Source organism: Numida meleagris, chromosome 2, assembly GCF_002078875.1.
Source record: "Numida meleagris isolate 19003 breed g44 Domestic line chromosome 2, NumMel1.0, whole genome shotgun sequence".
Taxonomy (NCBI): domain Eukaryota; kingdom Metazoa; phylum Chordata; class Aves; order Galliformes; family Numididae; genus Numida; species Numida meleagris.
The window spans coordinates 142,428,648-142,446,918 of record NC_034410.1 but is presented as its reverse complement, the minus strand read 5'-3'; the positions used below and the strand labels follow the sequence as shown (position 1 = coordinate 142,446,918).

At 42.3% G+C, this 18,271-nt stretch overlaps 1 protein-coding gene across 8 annotated transcripts in view; it reads left to right on the top strand.

Annotated features, from left to right (window-relative positions):
* FAM135B (family with sequence similarity 135 member B) overlaps positions 7,197–18,271 on the top strand; it is a 194,086-nt gene continuing 183,011 nt past the window's right edge. For 3 of the 8 annotated variants that reach the window (XM_021387038.1, XM_021387037.1, XM_021387043.1), the window contains exon 1: positions 14,574–15,425. The gene's annotated coding sequence lies outside the window, so the exon portion shown is untranslated. Of the gene's footprint in view, positions 7,364–14,573; positions 15,426–15,737; positions 16,127–16,790; positions 16,847–18,271 lie in introns of those variants that run through there. The other 5 variants (XM_021387039.1, XM_021387040.1, XM_021387042.1 and 2 more) reach the window with 5 other exon arrangements.

Sequence of the window (18,271 nt, the reverse complement as noted above, 5' to 3'; positions counted from 1 at the left end):
GTCATCAGTTTGGATAATAATATCTTAAGTTATTTTACCCACACCTGTTAGAACTGTTTAGAGTTCAGTCCTTCTTCTTCATAACATTGCTATTCTACCTTGATCCAAGAAAGACAGTAGGAATTTCCATCTTACCACTGCTTAAATGGAATTTGGAGTGTTGTTGACCTAGAAAGCTATACCTTTGTTGGAAGCTATAGATGAGTGCTTAAAGCAACTTAAACTAGCTGTTCAGATCTCAAGTATGAACTCTACCTCTGCTGAAAGTGCTTGTGTGCCACTCATTTGGGTTTTGCCATCTGGTGACTGAATAACAGTCCATTTCTTGGATTCAGCTCTTTGCTACCTGATCCTTTTTCTACCTGTAATAGAAATTTCCTCTAGCACAATTACTTTATCTGTGCCGTGGTTTATCTAGAGATGAATGAGGATAATGTTTTTCTTCTACTTGGAGGGCTGCAATGTGAAGCTTATTGAATTAATATTGATATCGAGGTGCTACTATACTGCCTGCCAACTGGTATTTTGCATTTAAAAGACATATATATAAAACAAGCCAAAAAACACCAGGGAAGAGTCTTAAACAAACAAGCTCATCTGGCTGTGTAGTAAATTAATATGTATTTTAGGCGGGAGTGATACCAATGAGTGTTAGGGTTGTCCAGCATTTCTTATCATAGTGTTCTAGATTCTATCACTTATAATTTTCCTGTGTCTTAATTGCTTGGGCTGAAATTCTCTATGCAGGGGCATCTGCCTTGTACTAAATTAATTTTGGAAAACCTTAGCTAAAATACTTCAGCTGTTTTCATAAATGAATCAAGGAGAAATAAGCAGTTTTTTCTGCATTAGAAACAGCTCATATGCTTTTCTTTGGAAGACTTGCACTTATGTGCTTGGGAGAAAATATTCCAAAAAAAAAAAAAAAGAGAAGAAACAGTATTTCTGTTGTGTGAATCACTCAAAACTTCTGACCATTCTAAGTGAGACCATAATCCTTCAAATAAATACAGTTTTCTGGTGCTCTGCAGTAACTAGACATAAGCAGCTAGGTTTCCTTGACACGAATGTTTCCTAGTCTGAATCAAAAGAGACCTTCTTTTCAGCTTGCTTTCCTTTCTCTGGGCTGCTGTGGGTTGGATCTACTCCAAGGTAGGGCACTGGGTGGGAAACCCAGGGTGGAAGGAAGGCTCCTTGCACCCTGAGCAGGCTAAATGAAGGAGGAAGATACCTTTGTGATTTAGAGCACAAAAGTTGTCTAGGAGGTGGCAAGAGAAAGAGAAGAGGAAAGGAAGAGACCAAGTGTGTTGAGTTTAAGGATATTTTAGATTGATTGGGATCAATATTTGCAGGGTGTGACTGAGACAACATGTGTATGCGGGGGAAAAATGAGACTATGTGTAAAATTAAAGAAGAAGTTGATAGGGAGTGAGCTCAGGGGGCAGAGACTGAACACCTCTGGAATATGTGCAGGGAGCAGCAGCATACAGTACTTGCTCATGATTTCACACGGTAGCTGATGTGAAAAGGCACCTCTGGGGATCACCTTGTCCAGCCCCCTGCTCAAAGCAGGATCAGGTAAAGCAGGTTTCTCAGGTCCATATTCAATCTAATTTTGAATATATCCAGCGATGGAGATTCTACCATCTCTCTAGTCAACCTACTCCAGTGTTTGGAGACTTTGGTACAGACCTTCAGAAAGTCTCAGCTGTGTGTGTGAGTGCTTCTGAGAAAGTCCACATTGTGCTTTCCCATGCATTAACTAAGTGGTAATGGCAGTCATCTTTCCCATAGAGGTGATCAGAAAAATAATGACTGTGATTCTGTGAGGTACTACTGCAACTAATGAGGATGTTTGTAGCTTGATTTTCAACCCTGGATTACTCACATTCCCTCATGGGCATGAAACTGAACAATGATCTGCCATATTTGGGCTCATTTTTTTTGCTGACATCTGTATTCAGGTGCATTAATGCAGCTTCAGCCATGGGTCAGCTAATGAACATACCTCCACATTAACCTCCTGATTTTGCAGAGGCCTCTAGAAAGCTGTGCTTGAGTAGATATCTGATTCTATTCACTCTTTAACTATGTACACGTACAGAATGTGTTATCTGTCATTCCTACAGCTGACCATGGGAAGATAAGTTATTTTTCCAGAATTTTCTTCTAAGGCACACAAAGACAATTCAAAAGTTGTTTTTGTGTTCCTAATGCTGCCATAGTTCCTTCAAGTCCTGACAGTTGTTTGTATCATGTTAAGCATTTTAAACGTGATTAATTTATTTGCTCTGGGTTTTCTATCTAGTATGCAGTCCTCAAGAGTTGTGAATGAGATAATTGTATTCCAAGCTTTCCAATTGCCTGCCAGGTAGAGGAAGCACTGTTGGGTAAATGGAAATTTTTCTTATTTGAAACAAGCCTGTTGACTTAGTAAGTTGGCTGTAGCAAATAAGATGATGGGCTCTAATTGAATGACAGAATGAAACGAAGTATTGAATGGATGGCAGCTGAATAAGTACTCTGTGGATTGACAATGGGATAAGTGTAAAGACTTGTAAGGAAAAGCAGAAGAGTATGTCCTTGAAGATTTTCTGGGATGCAGCTATCATGAGCAAGCCAAGTGTTCACGATGATTGTATTTATCGCACGGTACAGATTTTGTGTAAACCGTGCACTGAGTAAAACGATGAAGTACACTTTATTGAGCAAGGGATTATTCTTCTAGTGCTATAGTCTTTGCCTTTAATTCTCCTATACAGTATATAAAAATGCTGCATGGTTTTAAAAACACATTTATATGTTGATACTTGAATTAATTATATTTATTAGCTCTGACTTTCACCAGCTACAACAAAATAAATTTAGATACCCCTTAGTTAGCCAATCTGGACACATTTTATTGAATAGCAGTGTGAAAGATTTCCTCTGATCTCCTATCCTGCTTGTCTCCTTCTCCCTTTGTGTAACTGCTCCTTTATTACATAGCATGAAACAGGATTATGTGAGGCTGTGCTGCCTGTTGTGTCAGATGGTGTTTCAAAAAATGCTATAGCAAGGCTTCCTAAAAGGGTCTTGGTCATCCAAATGCTCCAAGAGGGTCTGGAGGATGCAGCAGAAATCAAAACCCTGAGATTTGAAAGTGCTGTCTATTCTTGGACCAGGTACCCGCTTCTTGGACTTTACCTTTTCTTGAAATAGTAAAAATTGAGGAGTAGAAAGCTGCATCACCATAGAAACTCTGCATCAAAACGAAGAGGTAAACTGAGCATCTCAATTAATTACATGAACAGCTTTTTCTGTGCATTAACTACTGAGCTGTTGAGTATCCTGCTGCTTGCCTGAAGCGTGCATTTGGGCCTATCATCTGCTTGCCAGCCACAGTATTGATGTTGCACTTCTACAGTGCAGTGTTAAAGGCTTTCTTGTGCTGTTGGCTGTATCCCAAAACTTGAGGAAAAATGTTGCAACCAGTATGGAGTCTGTGCCTGCAGCCAGTTGGGTGCACTTAATATTGTGGTCTTTCCCTGCCATGTGGGTTGAGTTGCCTGAGACACCCTTACCTCCTTGTACCGTATATGTGTTTAACCTGCGCCACTTGTGCCTCATTGTGTAAGGTTTTATATATTGAAATTTATCTGCTTGGAGAAGTTTACGTTATCAATCCACTTTAATTAATTATTATTATTATTTTATCATGTTCTTACCAGAATGGATAGAGTAACTATAATGTTACAGTTCAGGTAGTACAAAGTAGTGGAGAAAAAAGGAGTCCACAGTGTATACAATTATTCACAACTCACCTTGGGCCTCGCAACATGCCTACTCCATTGGACATCTGTAAAGTATATTTTTACCTAATGGGAATATCTGCTCCAGGTTATTCTTGAATGATCTTAGGTCATCTACACAAGGAATCCAGGATATGACATTTGCTGCTGTGCAGGCCCTGTGATGTTGAATGTTGGCGTCAACATTTTGGTTTTGTCCTTCATTGGCAGACATCAGAACTCAGATGGTTGGTTTTGGTGAGGCAGCTCTTCCAAATAAGAGTTAGGGATGCGACTGCCTTTATTTCAGAGTGGTTGAGATAAGTACAGCTTAGTCAGCTTTGGGGATCTGTTGAAATGTCAGAGGAGAGAAAAAGTAACATAAGGGAAAATTCAGGTTGGATATCAGGAATTTTTTTTTTTTCTCTGAAAGAGTGGTAGTGCATTGGAACAAGCTGTCCAAGGAGATGGTGGAGTCACCATCCCTGGAAGTTTTCAAGAAAAGGGTAGATGTGGCACTGAGGGACATGGTTAGTGGGCATGATGGGGATGGGTTGGCCGTTGGACTGGATGATCTTAGTGGTCTTTTCCAACCTTAATTATTTTATGATTTAACTGATTTGTTTTAGAATTTTACACTAGGCTAGAATGACTTACCTCTTTTGGCTGGAGTCATGATTGTGATGCCTAAGCATAGGCGTGTATTACCACCTATGGTGTCCTCAGAGGTCTGTAATTTCTGGCTTGAAACTGTGACACAGTCTCTAGCCTTAAAAATGAAAGTTATGACAGAAAATGCAGGCATTTCTCTAGTCTGTGTCACAGATGGCTGCAACATGTCCTTTAGAGAACTGTAGCTACTTCTGAAATCAACACTTAACATATTGTACACGACTTAGTTCCCTACTGAACTGGTGCAAGTTGCTGCTCTCACCATGCCAGACTTTCTTGCATGACTGAGAACAATTTTTTTTATTTATTCGTTTTTATGTTGGACCTTTACATCCATATTGTACTCCCTTGACACAGCTGAAGGTGTACACTCTGCAGTTACCAGGTAGTGAGGTAAAAGATCCATGCGTTTTAGGGGGGTCTGCATGTCTTTAGGGGTGGATTTTTCCTCCTCGTTGCAGACCAGAGCCAACAAGAGAATTAAGGTGGGTAGACTGTTAATGGTGTAAAACAGCCATGCTGATGTAAAGCACCTGAAGACAAAGGGACTGATTAGTTTTTCTCGTATGTGCTTTTGTAACTCAGAGATGTGGCATTCAAGAAATAGCCCTGACAAGCAAAGGCGGAAAATACTTGCTTTCAAGCTGGTTATGTATATCTCAGCAGTTATGTTTTGCAATACACTCCCTGACTTAGCAGAAATAATAATCTCTCCGAAGTTTTAGTGATCTTTTCAGAAGAGCCATGCATTCTGCTGTCAGCTAAGGGGATGATGATTTGGAGTTGCTTACAATTAGTTATGCAGTGAGATTATCTCCCCCTGCACCCCAAATCCCAGCAAGGAAGCCTCTTGGCCATACATACCCTAAATACTATTTTTCAGCTTTTGAGAAACAGTTCACAATGCTGTCTGCTTTTACACGGACACCTCTTTTAAGGCTTAAAACAGATAACATTTCTTCTTCCGTTTTTTTTTTTTTTTTGAGTGGTAGAAAAGTCATTTGAGACAACTATTACTTACTGTCTTTAAGTGGGGATTGGAATTGCTGCCTAAAAGGATATTAATTAAAAACCTTATAGGGACAATGGTTTATATAGTAACTAGTTTTATAAGATATATTAAGACTGAGAAATGGGAAGCTATTCCGAGGAAGTTGGATTTAATGTATGCTGGCTTGTGCATTTTGCTCCTCATATGCAAGACTCCTGAAGCAATTAAATACATAGAAAATGCCTTTATTTGAATCGTATTATGACTCTTCAGATGAACATGATGTGGGCACGCCGTGTTCTAGAATCCTTCGGAGAGAGGTGCTGTCAGCACACATCCTGCAACTGCTTCTCTGAGTCTGATGATTTATCAGAAAATACTTTCCAGTGCATCTCCTTGCTGCCTCAAGCTCAAAGGTTAATACCCTCTGTGGCATCCAGGCTGCAAAAAGAGCTTTGGCAGTAGGTAGCAAATCCCTTTACAAAGTTTCCACCAGTGATTTTTCTTTTTCAGTAGCTTTTAGACAGTGTATCACAATGTCCTGCAAAGAGTACCAGCTCTGGAAAGAACTGCCATGGCTGATGAGCAGTATGCAGCTTTGTACTGACATTTCTAGATGGAAGTGACATTTATTTGATTGTGGTGACCTTGATGCATCTTGTGATGTTCCAGTGCAAAATCAGAGCTTCATGACATGCGTATTTGATACATAAATGCCAACTGAATGCCTCAGTTTCACATGTCCCTCTCAGTTAGGACTCCACATTTTGATCATGCATCTGCCCAACTACCTTGGATTTTTTCCTTTCTTATTTTCAGATCCCTAGAGAAAGGTAAAGTTCAGCTTGTTTGCTCCATGTAATTAGGCATGAATTATAAATGTCCTGGGCTGTGTAAGAGGGCTCCTTTTGGAGAGATTTTTTTCTATGTTTTGTGGTAAGAAGCAGCTCTCTCTCACCCAAGGAGTTGGCTCATAAGGGGATTTCCCTATGCAAAAGAGTGTAATCACAGAATCTCAGGGTTTAGAAGGGGCCTCTGGAGATCATTCAGTCCAACTCCCCTGCTAAAGCAGGTTCCCTACAGCAGGTTGCACAGCAAAGCATCCAGGTGGGTTTAAATATCTGCAGAGGAGACTCCATGATCTCTCTGGGCAGTCTGTTCCAGTGTTCTGTCACCCTCGAAGTAAAGAAGTTTTCCCTAATGTTCGTATGGAATTCCTGAGTTCCAGCTTGTGCAGGATAAAATCCTATTTTTAAGTCTATTTTTAAGTCTTGTTTTAAAGAAAGAGGACTGACCTTCATTTTAAATGATAAAAAGTTCCGACTTGCATCAGAACAGGAACTTTGAAATCACTCCCTCTTTTACTTTGGTACTTGTACCCTTCCCTAGAAAAACACAGAGCACCCCCAGAACAACCCCCTGGCCTCCCAGAAGCTGCTGTTCGACCTTCACAGGGATAGACTTCATTTCCGTGCACCCATTTTGGACACAGCGCGGCATCCCTGAGCCCCGACACTTCTCCAGGGAGCAAGTGCCCTGCATGCTCCCCTCCCTCACTGTCCCCCTGCCAGGGCTGTGGGGTGAAATCCCACACCCGTGCCCTTCCATCCCTTTGGGTGCCGAAGAGTTCAGGGTGCTGGGGCAGCTGTTGCGCCGAGTGGTGCTGCCGCCGTAGAGTTGGGTAACCATAGCAACAGCATCATCGCCAGCATCCTCCTCCTCCTCACCCGCTCTCCTCCTCCTCAGCATCATCAGGAGCAGCAGCAGCAGCCCTGGCAGGAGCCAGAGCCCGGCAGCCGAGGCTGCAGCCCGCCGCCTGCCCACCCCTACCTGCACCGTCACCCCGCCACAGCACCGGCACCGGCCCCGCTGCTCCCCACGGGGGGGCAGAAATAGGGGAGAGGGAGCGGAGGGATCCCGCACAACGCAGGTAAGAGCCTGCTGGCAAACTCCCCGCGATCGATGTGCTGTGTGCCTGGCGTGTGTTTGCGTGCGAGTGTTTGTTGCTAGTTTTCCGGCTTCCAACGGCAGTGCGATGACAGTTCAAGGCAAGCATGTTTTCCGGCTCCTATTTCCCATCTCTGCCATAGCGTCCCTCTCCCTCTCCTCCATCGCAATAGCTGAGGAATAAGGAATAATATTTTAAAAGGTTGTTTGGAAATGAAGTGATCAGGGAACCCAATGTGATTAAGAGTGCTGAACAGCCGCGCTTCCAAAATAAAAGTGGGCAGCAGCCGCACAGCAAAGGTTGACATGGTAATTAATAACCCTTCAAAAAAAATGTCATGCGACAACACACTTCTGTCTCTGCCCGCTCCACAAATAAATCTCTCTCATCGTATTCAGCAGAGCTGTAAGCCAGAGAGGTGTGCGATAGCCAAGACCAGCAACCCTGCTGTAGTCCATCACATTCACCTTAAGTGCTTTAAAGCCAGACTGAGTCATTGCAATAACAATACAATCATATCTGTACGTATATATACACACATATGTATTTGTAAAAATGCTGCTCTTTTATCTTTATACCTTCTAAGAAGAAAAATATATCTTCTTCAAGATGCGGGTGTGATGGCCAAGCAGCGAGATGCTCAGTTCATCTCTGTATGAGAAAGCGTGAATGCACACAAAAAGGCAGGAAAATAGCTCCAATCCAAAGGTGTGTGTGGCCAGCCCTTGTTGTTTTAAAAACTGAAGGGATCCAAAGCTGTGGAGCATCCTTGTGCAGGAAAATGTCTGTGGACGAATGCGTACATGCCTGGGGAGTGTGAAAGAGGAGAGAATAAGAAGTAAGTTTAAGCCCAGCAATAAGTGTTAGCTATGTAATGACTGCAGAGAGAGAGCTCTTTCCACCTCCATGTAACTAGTATTTACATTGTTATTCTCCCCCTCTTTTTTTGGACAGCAGTAAGCAGAGCTGCTGTTGCTGTCTCTGCCTCCTTCTCTAACCCCCCCGCTCTCCCTGTCTGATGTCCTTACATTCCCCTGTCCTCCCCACATCATCCCTGTCTGCATGGCTGGAAATGCCCCTGGCTTAAATGATGATAAGCATTCTAACAGAAGGCTTTTGAGCTTGTCCCACAAGATGAGACAGTCATAACTTTACTTCCTATTTATGCTATAGGGACAGTCTGGATATGACCCCATGCCAGATATTATAGTTAAGGGGCATCTGTCTTTCATGTGAAACCTGATTTGAAAATCACAGGGCTTTTTTGTCACAGCCCTGTGTTTTGCTACTTGCTTGCAGATCCCTCTAAAATTACCTTGAGCTGAAAGATAATCTGTGATTTCCAAAAGAGGTATAGGCAGAATTGGACCCAGCTTTTCTCTCTGATCATAAACAACTTCCTCCTGCAAGCTACAGCAAAGCAAAGAATTCGGATAGGCAGGACCTTGTGTTCTTATGCAGAAGTGTTGTAAAAATCATCTGGGAATGATGTCCCATCGCAAGGAAACTTGGTAAGATGAGGGATAGGAAAAGAAAACCGAGGCAAGGCTCTGGAATAGATGCTTCAATTTGCAAAATAATTTCCTTAAGAAGCCTGACCTTATCATTACTACAGGTCTACAAGGGGCTGTTTGACCCTTGTTAAGAACAGTGCTCATGGACAGGGGATTTAAGAGAAGAGGATGATTTTGGATCCTTGCGTTAGTTAAACAGAGGAACTGCAAGATCACAGTTGTAAGGACATGGAACCAGCCAAGCCACATTACAGTGTATTTCTGCATAAGGTTTCGTGTCTGCCTCAAATCTAGAGAATATTTCAATTTTGCAACTTCCACTTGGCAATATCAGGGAACAAAAATACCTTCGAAAATGCCCCTGAAAAGATCATATTTTTGGCACAGAGACATCAGAGGCAGGATTAAAATTGTATTTATACGTGTTGCAGAGATCTAAAGTGCATAATCAAGGGGCCCCTCAGTACGGCATGGAGCAGTGATCCTCTCATCAGTACAAGCAAATGACTGAAGGTCAAAGGGCTTTGGGGATTACATATTAACACCCTGCAAATATTCGGATGTAGTCTTACTTTGCTGCTTGCTGGCTTTGGGGAGATGATTATGGGGAAGGCAGAACTCATCCATGGACTTTCGATTACTACAGGGAGGCAAAACTTCCCCCAGAAATAGCTCTGGGAAAGCAGGAAATGTGCATTTTTCAAAAGCACTGTAAAGTCAGAAAATTCTTCTGTGAACTGCTGTTTTCTTATCGAAAGTCAGGGCATTGTATCTGATATCAGTGTAAACAATAAAGATTCTTTTCCATGTCAAATAACCAATTTTAAATTACCAAATAACCAGTTGGTGTCCCCTATCCCAACACCCTTTCCCTCTGCTTAAATAGGAACGCTTTTTTATTTTGCCATTTGTCTTGTTCAATTATATTGATTTGTATAGTAATGGAAGAGAGCACTGTCTTTCTATTGTTTTGTGCACAGCTGTTAACAGCTGGTCTCTTGATGCCCACATAGTGTTGTTCACTAGCACATTTCTAAGGGAGAAAGCTATTTTTGTATCTAATGGTATTATTAAGCACCTTTTAAAATCCAGATCCTTATTCTCATTAGTCACCCGCTGTGTCTCTTAGAGCTCGGAACAAAAGAAGACTTGTACTATAGTTGTTGTTCAGAAGTCAGCATTTGCCAACAGGTTGAAACAGGCATTTCTGAAATGCGGCAGTCAGTGCTTGTGCTTTTTTTTTTTTTTTTTTAAATAAGGAAGCTGCTGTTTTCCAGATCCTACCATACAGTAATCTGAGGCAAGAGATCTGATGATCAATGTTGTACCTGGCGTTCAGTTTAACAATGCTATTCATTTTGAGTCTATGCGTAAACTGCCTTTTATTACTCCATTCAGTAATCATATGCTGTGATTTTCCTTGTTGCAATACTGTAATTGTCTGCCTTTACACTATATGGCGATTGGCTAGATATGCTGCTTAATGAGGCAGACACGTAACCATGGAAAATAAAAGTTTTCCCTGAGAGTATGGGGAGGATGAGATCAAGGATTGGACGCTGTCAGTTTGGTCCCCTTGAAGTTAGCAGGAGCTGTGGGGCTGATAAAGAAATAAACTTTTTTTTCTCTTTTTTTCCAGTACCCATCATCTCAGGTGTTCAGTCTGGTACTGGCAGGTTCTCCTCAAGTCCAAATTGTTCCTGTGCTCATGCAATACAGACATTTGTGTCCACTTAGCAGATACTTAACTTTCGGTTAGCCCTGAAGAGGTTAGGCATGCTCTTTGTAGATCCCTTCCAACTGAACTATGCTATTCTGTTCTACTGTATTCTGTGCCTTCTTTAGCATTTGGAAAGGCTGTAACTCCCTTCTTGTCTATTGACTCAGGAGAGTAAGCTCTTGGCCTCTTTGCTCAGCATTTCCTGGAGTCCATCAGCTTTTTTGCTCATGGGTTAAAACCTTCCCCAGGTTGGTGAAATGGGCTGTGAGTCCATGCTTCCCTCAGCACACCCACAGGGCTTTGAGAGAAGTTGTGTCTAAGTGTATAAATAGTGCAGGTATCTCCCTGTGCATTTCCTCTCATCTCCCTCAATAGATGATAGGTAGACGGTTGGATTAGATGGTCTTAGAGATCTTTTCCAGTCTTAATGATTCTACGATTATGAGTCCCTCTTTGCACACTGGCAGTGCCTGACATGCTGCAGGGAAACCAGAGGCTGTGATGCAGCGTGACCTTTGCTAACACTGCTTGAGGAGGTAATGGGCTGAAGCTGCCCATGGCTGTTGTAGCTGCCGGGCTGATCCTGCTTTGGAAGGTCAACACCATGACATGCCTGATCTCAGCTTGTTAGGCAAGTGAGTCACAAGTTGGCTCCTTCCAAATCAAAATCCAAAAAGATATATATATATATTCTCTCTAATACTATTATTAGTGTTAAGGATGCTTCTATCCAGCAGTTTTACATTTCCTCTGTCTGGCTGCAGCAGATGGAACATCCCAACAAAGTGTAAAAAAGAGAATTCCTTTTCTGTCCTAAGATGCTGCTGGCATCCGTGTGTTGACGCAAATCAGGAGAGAATCCCTTGCAGAGGGGACTGCTCTCTCCAGTCGTCCCACAGAGCTCCCAGAAAGCTGATGGCATTTCCACATCTCTCCCAACATCAGATGTGCCGTGGTGTGGTTTGGGTGTGATTGGAGCACCCATACCTTAGATATAACTATATACTGGTACCGAAAGAAGTTTATGTAGTTGTCAGAAAAAGGGTGAGTCTAGTTCTGCAGGATTCCACAGAAAAATCCTAAGCTCATCTTCAGCGGACAAGGAGAGTCATACCATTTACTTGTCTTACTGCAGCTGAGGCACTATAAGGTAGATGTGATATCCTGACATGTCCTTGATGTGATGTGTGTTGTGTTTTCTCATCCTTAGGATCATAGACATAAGACAGCCTAAGCAGTAGTGCGACCTTCTGCTGGTATACATATTTATAAAATCACTGCTTTTGTACATTCTGATTTGTGTTCAGTAGATATATTCATCTACATTTCTTCAAGTTTTTAGCTATATGGTTTTCTCATGGATAGGCTAGACCTTACATGTATTATTGGACTTTAAAGGAAGAATTGTAGATGTTAGTTTTTATACTACATACCTGTATTGATAATGCATAGCAGCAGTGCTACAAGAAGTCAGCGCCTGTCTCTTTTGCATGGAAATTTCAAATTCTGTCTTCCTGGTAGCAGTGTGGCTCTTACGGATTCACAGCATGCAGCACAATGACAAGTGGGGCTTTCTTAATGTAACTTAGCCTGGGAGAGACAACCCACCTGCTGCCATCACTTAGTGGCATGGGGAGCAGCAGGCACTTTCTTTGTCCAGTTTGATGGGCAAATGAATCTCTTGCGTTGTATTTCTGTCCAGATCTGGTGACTAGGAAAGAATCTGGCTCTGGCAGAATCTTTTAACACACAATTTTGACTCCTAACATGTTGATAACATTGCATTTATTTCTGAGGCTAAGAAGCAGTGTACCATGAGTTTCTTATGGTGAACATGAGTATTACTTGGAGGATGTGGCTTGAGGGAAATATTGTTTGCATCTAAGCCAATTTAGCAGCCCCTACTGCCCAAAGCACCGTTTCAAAGATTGAACAGTAGGAAAATGAAACCTCTTTTCTGAAAATTATTTCAAAAAGAGAGCAAGAAGATCGGTATTTCCTTCCCTAAGTCTCCTACAACCGTGGTGTTTAAGTATGAAAATATCCATTCCTATTATATTATCTCCCTCTCCTGTTCACTCCTATCCTCTCACTGCTTCTCAGTGGCTGTGATTTAGCTTCATTGCAGACAGATGATTCTTGTGCATGCAACCTTATGTTCCCACTAGAAATGCCCTTGGCTTCTGAGCACCAGCTTTGAGGGTGTCCACATGAAATCACAGGGGAATCATTTTGTCTGTGTAAGGAAATTTCCTTTTTGTTCTGTTCTAGAGATGATGGAAAAGCATGGGGAAACACAACATTTTGGAAGAGCAGGTCACTTTGAGTAACCCTCTTCTGGAATTGTATGATCTAAGAAAATCCACATTATGGCTGATTTTTTGGCTTCTACAGGGAACTAACCTCTGAGCTATATGTTTTAGCCTAAGACACAGGTTTGCTAGCTGCTGATACCTGTGGCAGCTGCCCACCCTCTGTGTGATTGAGCATCTGAGTTCAGCAGGTACTGGCTTACATCTGCATAGTTCCCAACTCTCCTGTGCTGTAAGATGTGAGGGTCTCTGTGAGACAAAGCAGATGGATTTCATTAGAGCAGAGCAGTGTCTGCTGCTGCAGGGGACTTCTTACAGGTGCTAACAGGCTACACCACCCTGCATAAATCTATTCTACGCCATGCAGCAGTGCAGCCTTATTTATTTTCTTTGTCTTCCCGTCTTGGTTTAAAATCTCAGCTGAAAACATCTCTTTTCTGTCCATGTATCCTCATTGTTTTCTCTCTTTTTCATTCTCCTTTCTTACAGCTGCATTTAAGCTGAGCTGTGTGAGGGTACAGTTTTCCACGGTAGATTTTGCAGAATAGAAAGTGGCATTGTGTTAGGTTCTAGAGTGCTTTGCTCGACAGTCAGCCAGTCCTTTCACTGCTGCAGTCAAGGGGATGCTTGCCACTGACCTCAGAAACAGCAGGATTCATCCCCATGCACAAAAGGCTTTTCAGAAGAAAAGATAATGCACAGGGGTGTACAGACATTGTTGATTGAGAAAGGCATGGAAGCCTGAACGCTGTCAGTGGAAAGGCTTTTGCTGACTGTCCTGGATGGATCAAAGTCACACTCCTGTTTCAACTTGAGATGTCATGTCCACCAGAATGTTCCTCACTTTTCTGTAGGGAACTGAGCAGCAAAGCCCAGGGCACTGGGAGGCAGAAGAGGGACGAGGTGTAGAGAAGTTATGTCAGGAAGGCTACTCTTTTTTTGCAAGAATAAACATCTGCAGGTTGGCACAAAAGGAAAAGGAACAACGATTCCACAATGTTATGCTAAAACTGCTTAGATATTAAGGAAGGGAAGAAGATGTTGGGAATTTGGGAGCAGATTTAAACTGCATCAATTCTTTTGTCTGTGGAGGGAAGAAACATTGTTGGAGGAAAAAATAGTGAGAAATGATCAGCAGACTCCTGCTAATTTTGAGTAGCACTGTAAATTAAGCCTTGTTTTCTTTAGGTGACTTGCGTTGGTCGCGGGTGACATTAGTGCTTTATTAAACTTGCTGTGCCGAGCAGCTCATTGGTTTTGCGTAGCTAATAATAATACCCTAATTGTGAAACAGAAGGTGGGATAACTCAGCATCAGAAATTGGAATGCAAAAATAGTTGCTGCCAGATGAACTAAAAATACACAACAGCATAACTCTTGCCTACAGCAGCACACGCTGAACACACATCGGGTGCTGGCAGCGGGGACAAATGGCTTTCCTTTGTTTTCAGCAGCTGCTGATCAGCAGTGCTGGCTGCTGACCCACACGAGTCACCACCAAGCTCCACCTCAGGTTTGTGCTAGGCCTCCTGTAGCAAGTTAATTAGTATCCTCAGCAAGTTAACCATTATCCAGAGCCATAAACAAGCTATGCAGGGTGACTTCTGAAGCCAGTTTGTTCAGCATGGGCATACCTGATCATGGCAGTGACCAACAAGGTGGGAGTGACCTGCAGCAGGGAAAGGGGTCCTGTCTTCTTCTGCCCTACTCTCCTGCCCTGGGGATAAACAGCAGATGCCACAATCCCTGCTGAATTGTGTGCCTTGGAGTATTCTCTACACAAGGGTTGTTTGTGCTCAAAGTCATTTATCCATTTTTCTCTGCAGCCTCTCAGAGCATACCCAGCCTGTCAGCTTGGGCTTTACAGGGGTGAAATTTGATTTACTATGTACTTGTTTTTCTGCTATGAACTCTGAAGTCTCCGTGCCAATAAACGTAGAGTGGCATACATGCACTGGTGATGGGGGACCCTGAAATAGGTTAGTTAGATTTAATTATGAGACATCTATGCCAGCATCAGCCATGCAACACAGAACATTGTCAGATGTTAGATCAAAGACAGGGCACACACTGTAGAAGAAGAAAGGTGCTCAATGAAAAGAGATAATTAATTGTATTGGACACAAGTGATGAAGCATCTTCCCCAGAGAAAGGGCACAAAAGCAATATAGGGCTGAAAGCGTGAAGGCAAGAAACAGGAATCTGAAATTCTTGCAATATAAGTAATAAATCCCCAGTTTTGGTGGGAATCCTTCACTATTTTGAAGATAGAGGCAGCTATGGCTGGGACAGGAGGGCAGAAGAGAATGGCTAGTTTGCTCACCACACCTGCAGGTGGGAGGAGTGGCTGGTGGCTGCATTAGCTCTGGTGCCTTGTTTCTTTCCCTAAGTCAGGTGTCCGCTTACTGTACAAATAAAGGTGCTTCGCTCACAGCAGAAAATGGCAGTATATTGGAGAACTGTAGCTAACAGAATTGTCTGAAAGATTCAACCTACAGGTAAGCCCTTTCCTTTATGCTCCTAAGCTTATCTTCTGCCTGTTTTCCTTCCATGATATATTACAACCACTAAGTCTAAGGACATGATTCTTCCTTGTGTCTCATCTAACGCTCCTTGTTGTCAGGAAGATCTGCTGTAGACAGGCCAGGAAAAGCACAAAGGTTGTTTATCCTGCTGTAGTTGCTCTTGGGCTTCTCTGTGCTGAAGTTATTCTGAATAAAGGGAACATCAGGAATGAGAAGCTTGCTTGCTTCTCCTCCCCGGCCAGTCTTAGCTTCTTTCTGGGAGGGCTATTCTACTTATCCTTTGATGAAGTGGACGGCAAAAGCCATTTTTACTCATAGGATAAGTTCATAGGATAATTCAGGTTGGAAGGAACCTCATGAAGTCTCTATTCCAAGCTCCTGCTCAGATCAGGGTCAGCCATGGATTCAGACCCATTTATGTATGTGTTCACGCATATTGCCTTTTTCCAGTCCAGCTTTTTACTCCTCTATAGTGAAAAGCAGATGGCCTGTAAAAGCTTTGGAATGGTCAGGATGAAGGTCAGCAGCAGCTTTCATGGAAATATCATATTCAGAGATGGAAGAGATCTGAGAGCATATGCAAAGAGCATTTCCATGAGGATATCAGACGATGGAGGTGCCCAGAGGGAGCTGGCAGACACTGAGAGGAGACTGCCATGCAAAGTATGATAGAGGTGAAGATGAACTTCTCAGATGCATCCTTGTGCTGTCATGGGTGGGTTTAGTCTTAGGCGTAAGTGACTTCCTTGGGGAGTTTTAGAATATGCTTTGCCACAGGAAAGTGCTGACGTTTATAGTGAAATGAGCTTGGCTTTCTCTGCTTCTGTACATGGCAGATGACTATTTTGGGAGATAATGCCTTATGTCAGAGATTCAGTTATGGCTGGTTTGGATACCTTATACCACACCTGAGATAAGGCTTGAAGGGTGACTTTTGGAAGAACGATCCATTCAGCAGCAATAATCACCAATTACTAAGAAAAGATTATTTTAGAAAATAATCACTTATTCTTTTCCTTCTTATCTCTTTTTCCCACCGAAAGCTTAGTTTAAAAAAGTGTTTGCTTTCAGGAGCAATGACACTGATAATCAGAAACCTCTCATTGTAAAAACATTTTAGAAAGAATTTGAGGACCAATTACATAAATGTTTCCCTTTTGTAAAACAGCTTGGGACTTGTAAACATACTCGGTCCACATCTCTCTAAATAATTCATCAGGATGAATTATTTAGTTGTATAAGCTGTGTTTCATGTAAGGAAATGCTTTTCTTAATGCAGATTTTCAGATGATTTCCAAAGGGGTAACTGTCATTTTGTTCTTTTCCTTCTGTCTGCAGTGTGATTGATTTTTTGTCATGAGTGTGTTCTTCAGGAGTGGCTGATGCTTGTGAAGGTGACTTCCTCAGCAGTGACAATGACAAGACCTTTCAGCAGGATGAGGCTTAGCAGAAGTCAAGGAGTCCAATTCCTATTGTAGATGTGAAGAGGGCAGATTTTAGAATTGTTGTTCTTTTTCCAGAAGAAATCAAGGATGACGACTTCAATCCGTGGGAGAGGAGTAAAGGAAATGCTGTTATTACCCAAGTTTTTTGATCAGCGCTCTTTCATTTTTGAGGCTTATCTGTGAAATTAACTCCAATTTTGTTCTATTTTTATATTTTGCTAACTCTCTTCCACTTTCTTTTCTCTCCTCTTCCTTTTTCCTCCCTCACAAACAGATGAGTTTGAAGACAGCATGAATGAAACAAAATGTTGGCATGGTCTAGCTGGATTTGCTGACAAGAAAAACATTGTTAAATGTGAGACATATGCCTTAATGTGTGACTGTAATTTTATAGAAACTTTTATATGTTATGGTTGGCAGCAGAATCCCTGTAGCCTATTCTGGCTAGAAGGAACAGTGTTTCTTAGTCTTAAGACAGACGCACAGTCTAAAGCCAGCTGAAGTATGAGTGGTGGAGTGAGTCTTGATTATGAGCAGTTTCCATTGTGTTATGTTTTATAAATGGAGGTGGTTATACAGGCATGGTGCATTTGTGATAAAGGTGATGATGATCTCATTATCAGTAGTTCTCTTTTCTGTCTTCATCCCACATTTGACATTAAAATACCTGGAGGCACTGCAGCTCTGTTTACTCCCACTTTAGAGCTTCAGCTTGCATTGGACAAGAATATGTTCTCCACTAGTTCATGGCTGGAAAACCAGAGGGTTACTGACTCCAGGTTGTCCTGTGAGACTTTGTTTGTGCAGCCAAGACTACTGGGGTGGAGATGAATGCCCCCTTGCATTTGGGGACCAGTCATGCAGTCTGGGAACTTGTTAAGCAGCAATCAAGTCAGCTTTTCCCACCTGCTGAGAAACTTGAACAGAGCCTCATTTTCCCCTTACCTTCTCACACAAGGATCTCCGTGCAGAAAGGCTGTTGCTAGTTCATGTATGGGAAGATGGTGGCATGTGAGTGTTCACTTTTAAAATGAGATCCTGGTCATGGATAGAATGTAATTTGCTTTGCTTCAGTTTTCTGCGGTGGGTTCATCTTCATCTGACGTAGCTGCCAACCTTCTCCTCTTGGACAGGACAGAAGAGGATTTCTAAGCCATTACACAGATAACTGCTTTTAAATGCCTACATCAGGATAGAAAGTTCACACTCAAACTTTGTATCCACTGTCCAAAGGAGAACCTGGACAAATAGCTGAGGAAGAGCTATTTCCACTGTAGATGTCTGTCATTGTACCAGATGTATCCAGTGTTATTTACTTCCAAAAGATGGAACAGACCATGGACATCCTGGGCCTTAGACCTATTCTCCAGGTGC